A 5,179-nucleotide genomic window follows, 5' to 3' on the forward strand; every position below is an offset into this window, starting at 1 on the left:
TCAAAACTGTATGCCACAAGTGAAAATAATACAGCCTGGAAATTCCAAATAAGGAGATCACTATGGTCAGGTCTTTATATGCAGGCAAGAGATAAAAATGACCTTTTCTTGCTTCTGATACAAGCTGGCCTTTTGCACTATTTTAAGGGCCAAATACAGACATTACACTTTTACCGGTATGTGATTGGAAACTAGTCAATACTCATAACAGAACAGAAGTTCAGCACACAAAAGCCAGTCTAAACCCATAACAGACTAGAAGTTCAACACAAAGAGACTGATTTAAAAAAGGCAGAACCCAGCCTAAGATTTGCCACTCTCCCCTCCTCCCTTCCACCAAAGGGCGAATGTGTGTTCTGTTCACTACCAATCTAAACTATATTGCTTACAGGAAACCACATAACTTAGATTGATTTTGCCTAGCCTGAGAATACACACTGCTTTAGTGAATAGTGTTGGACACATCAGATGCAAAGAGGGGACATAACGCTACTAAGTGCATTAGAATATTTCCACTTTCTAAACAGCATCAATTTGGTGTCTCAGATTGAGTTTGTCTATTGGGTATATTTCAATAGAGGAAAATCTTTTGTAAAAAATGGGATATGTTTTCTGGTGGTGCTGATCGCATCCATTTCTGCCAGATGTCTCCTTGCTTGACAGACTTCATTCATTTTAGTCACTATTTTCCACAAACTTTGGTACAGCTCAATTTTAATGTTGAAAATTCTTTACATCAGAAATAAAAGATTAAGAAGTTTCAGATACCATACCATTTTAGTTCTCTACACATTGTCATGAAGACAATCTTTTACTGACCCCACAAGGATGGTCTCCATTCTATGTTCTGATCTGAAGACTGAATGCAGATTTTGCCCAGATATTTGTAAAAATTGGACAGTTGGAAGTTGTAAAAAGGGTAATGGTTTGAGAGGTTTCCAGCATCCACGGTTGATTTTCTGAAGTCTGAGTGGAAGTTTCCAGGTTCTTTTCCTGGAAGGAGGCTTTGATGAATTAGCAATGTACAGACTTGCCCTTTTACCACCCTGGAGGAGCAACTTGAGCAACCAGACAAACTTGAAAGAACTTTCTGGGTACTGAAAGCCAATCTGTCCAAACTTCTGCTATTAGAAACAATCACTTTCTAAATACAGTTAAATTTGTTAAGCTTAGAACTAGCTAGTTCTTTTGCCTCCACCAGTTGTATTAAAAGGCAGATCCAGAAGTCAAAAAGAAAGAAGTCAAGGGTCGTCCTTAGTCTATATGGTCTGTCAGGCTTGAAGGATGAAGGAACAACAGCTTCCTGTCACCAGCTGCATGTTAAGAAATGATACGGCTATCATCAAGTCTGGCTCCAGCCCAAATAGCCAGGTATTCATTTATAGAGGCATCCACTGGGGGCAGCCTTTGGCATGAGTTCAGCACAGGATTCAAACTCACCACTCAGGATTCACAGCAGGATGCTTTAACTGCTCTGCCACCACACTCCCAGCTCCAGAAGGTGATGGTTCAATAATTCTTAAATCTTCATCAGCTGCATCTCACTTGATGAGATCAGAGTCCACTGGGGATGGTGGAGTGAATATTGCCAAATGGTCTGGTATAGAATTTGCTGGCTCTGTGAATGCCTGTCATATTTGATTTATCTCCCCTGCAAAGTAGGATAAGAGCTCTTTGCAGTGGTTAATGCTTGGGTGAAATATCTCAGTTGAAGAATCAGTTTGCTACAGAGAGCAACTCAGCTATTCATGATTTTGCAGCTGGGATGTGAGCAAGGTAGAAATTTTGCTTTGCTTCCAATGCTGCCATGGCACAGCTGTGACATAGCTTGTATAACCACTGTTCTGATAGTTTGTTTCAGCAATTTGTCAGGGAACCAAAGATATACTTATGGTTGGTATGAATGTGAAAGGTAAGGATCATCACAAGGATGAAGCAGAGATTAGATGAGAAGAAATGAATGTTAAGTCTCCAACATCCAGCCTTAAGCTAAAGATGATTTCTAACAAGTATCTACTTGAACAAACACGACCAGATGGTTGATATAAATCCTGCGGGTTCCATGTGAGAGGAGTTGAGATGCCATCGTCTACAAACTTGCCATCATCAATCACAAAGAAACCCAGGGTATCCAGCTTTTATTTCCTCTACACATTTTCAAACAAGGTAAAAAGCACATATCTAATACTTACCAAACCTTTTAAAGGAATATTTTCCAACCAAATTTCTTAATTTTTCATTAATATGCATTTCTTTGATTAAGTTTGCTCAATACCTCAGTATAATAAGCATACACCAAACAATGGTATAAGGCAGCCTCCTCCACTCCACTCCTGGTCTCTGGGTGCAGAGCAGAAGGATCACTGGGGCAAAGCTGCCAGCCCCTCCACCAAGTGGGGCTCGGGGAAGAAGCAAAGAGCAATGGTGGGTGATGGTTCAATAATCGTTAAATCTTCATCAGCTCTATCTCACTTGATGAGATGAGGACCTTCTCTTCTCTCTTGTACAGGTCCAAGAGGAGAAGGGAACAATGAGGTACATCCCTAAGCCCCTTCTCCAAACCAGGCACTTCCGTAGCTTGGGGAAAGGGTGGGGGCTGTGTCTTGCCATGCCCTTCCCCGCCATACCATCTCAGGAAGGGAAAAGAGCAGCCAGGCAAAGCCTCTCTCCTCCCCCAATCCCAGAGCAGCTGCTTCTCTGCTCTGCTGCTGGTCTTAGGAAGCAGAGCGGAGGGGCAGCAGGGCAAACCCACTGGCTTATTACTCCTGGACTTGGGTGTAAGAAGCAGGTAGGGGGAGTTCACAGTGCTCCCCTGGCACTCGGCTCCCAGTACAGGGAGGTGAGGGGCCAGAGCAGTGGGGAAAAGTCCCCAACTGCTCCACACACTTAGGACTCTGGTGTGAGGAGCAGGTAGGAACTCTGCTCCATGACACCTGGGGACCCTCACTGGGCCCAGTTTCCTGCTGGCTGGCTTCCTCTTATCTCCTCCACCACTTGGCTGAGCAGCAGGGGCAGTGACTTAAAAGCCAGCATGGCCACATCCACATGTTCTCCAGCCCAGTTCCCCTGACTGGCTTTCTCCTTGTCCCCCTAAGCAGAGGTGCAGCAAAGTGCCTTACACTGGGAACTCCAATGTAAAAATCAGGGGGAAGCAGCTAGTAGCTGCTCCTCCCCTCTCTTCCCAATCCACAGGTGGAGTGAAAGCAGTTGCCCACTGTGCCTTCTCAAAACTGGGGTGACCCCAATCTGGGGAAGGCACAGTGCTGTTCCCCTGACTCCATTCCTCCTGGTCCCCAGGTGGAGTTAAACTGGGGGAAAGTGTACAGACATCCATTCTCCCAGAAGAAACTCTCCTGGGAGCTACTTAACTGTGATTGTTCCAAGGTTATCTTTCTCCTGGAGTGGCCATTTTTGCTCTGGGAGAAAAATCCTGAATGTCTGTACACGTCTCCTTTCTACCCTGAGAACTGCAATTCTCTCAGTAGAAACTGAACATCTGTACATAGCTTTAGGTAATACCTTGCTGACAGTGCAATTAAAGTGTACACATTTACTTATGCACAACCAAGGATTTGGTTAAAAATAACGTGCTTCCAAGCAACAATGCTAAAGCCAAGTTCTGCTCTCTGCTATGCTAATGTAAAATTTGGAGACTTTTCACTTAAGTCAGTGTTCCACTACATTTACCTCAGTGCAAATGACAGCACACCAGCCAAGCAAAATAACTGGTCAATTAAAAAAAAAAAAAAGAATCTTTGATATTTAAATTTCTTACACCCATTATCAGCACCTAGGGGAAGTTGAACATTTATGAGAGAGAAAAAATACTTTAAAGAAAAATAAATGAAGTGTTCTTGCAATTATAGTAAAATATACATATAAAAGGATTGTGTGTGCAACTTTTGGAATGTAGCTTAGGGAAATTTTGCTTAAGTCTACAACAGTTGGCCATACACATTGTCAATAATGACCATTTTGTTTTTTTGGGAACAGCAACAGTGGTATTTATACACGCACATACTTCTAAAACATTAGCAGTCTCTGTCCTAAACCATCCATATAGATAGCTTCCACTAATGGCAATGATAGCTATTGCATGATCAATGAAAGAAGCCTCATTACAAAAGGTAAGAGCAGAAACTATGAGCTAATGTTTGTTTACCTTTGAATGTTATTGTCTAAGAACACAATTTAAAAGGAAAAGAATATGCACTTCCTAGTATGCAAGAGGCAAGAATATTTTCAGGAAGGTCAGAAGAAGATCAGGGGCGGGGGTGTTGCTGCAGTTGCACACCATTCTACAATGTAGCTCACTTGCCAACAGATCCAGCTCCCAGTGGCCACTGATGATGCCCGTGTCCCCTGTGGAGGCTGAGGCATGGCTAGAGACAAAAACTGGTAGGCGATACCTGAGACAACCAAGCAGGGATCAGGTGAGGAAAATGGGAGCTGACCACTGCTGTCCCCAACTGAGGGGGGGGAGGGGAAGCCCAGGCCATTCCTGCCCTGCTCTAACTGGGAACTACCAGGAGCAGCTGTACCAAGTGCCAGGCTTAGCAGCAGTAACAGCTCTTGGGTCCAGACTCCCTGTCCCCTCCCCTGAGTTTCCCTTACTGGCCCAGGGGCTCCAGCTGTGAGAAGCAACTGCATAAGGTTTTGGGCTGAGCCAGGGATGGAGGCAACAGTGAGAGATCCTCCCTTCTGGTATCTGTTCCCAGGCCAATGCAGGGGGACAAGCAGGGGGAGTGGGTAGGGAGCAGACAATATAAGGGGGAATCTTCCTGCTGCTGCTGTCCCCACTTGAGCCTGACACCCTGCATGGCCACTCACCGAAGCCCCTGGATGTAATGGGGCAGGAGCAACCCTGGATCAGAGAGGAAGTGGGAAACAGAGGGTGAAGGAGTAATACCTGTTTCAGGGACTCAAAAGAGTCTCTAGCAGCTGCTGCCATAGTGTGATCTGCCTGCAGGGGGATGGGGGATGGCTGCAGCCATCCCTAGGGTGCCAGTGGCATCTCCCACACCCCCCTGCCCTATTTTGTACATCTTAAATCTGTGCATGGGCAGGTGATATCTTTTACTGGATGAACTACATGATTGGGAGAAATTTTAGACAAGCTTTCAAGCACAAAGTGTCCTTCTTCAGCTGTTCTATTCTGAAAAGGAGAAGTGACAGATTT

Source organism: Gavialis gangeticus, unplaced genomic scaffold (assembly GCF_001723915.1).
Source record: "Gavialis gangeticus isolate Ggan-Ray unplaced genomic scaffold, GavGan_comp1, whole genome shotgun sequence".
Taxonomy (NCBI): Eukaryota; Metazoa; Chordata; order Crocodylia; family Gavialidae; genus Gavialis; species Gavialis gangeticus.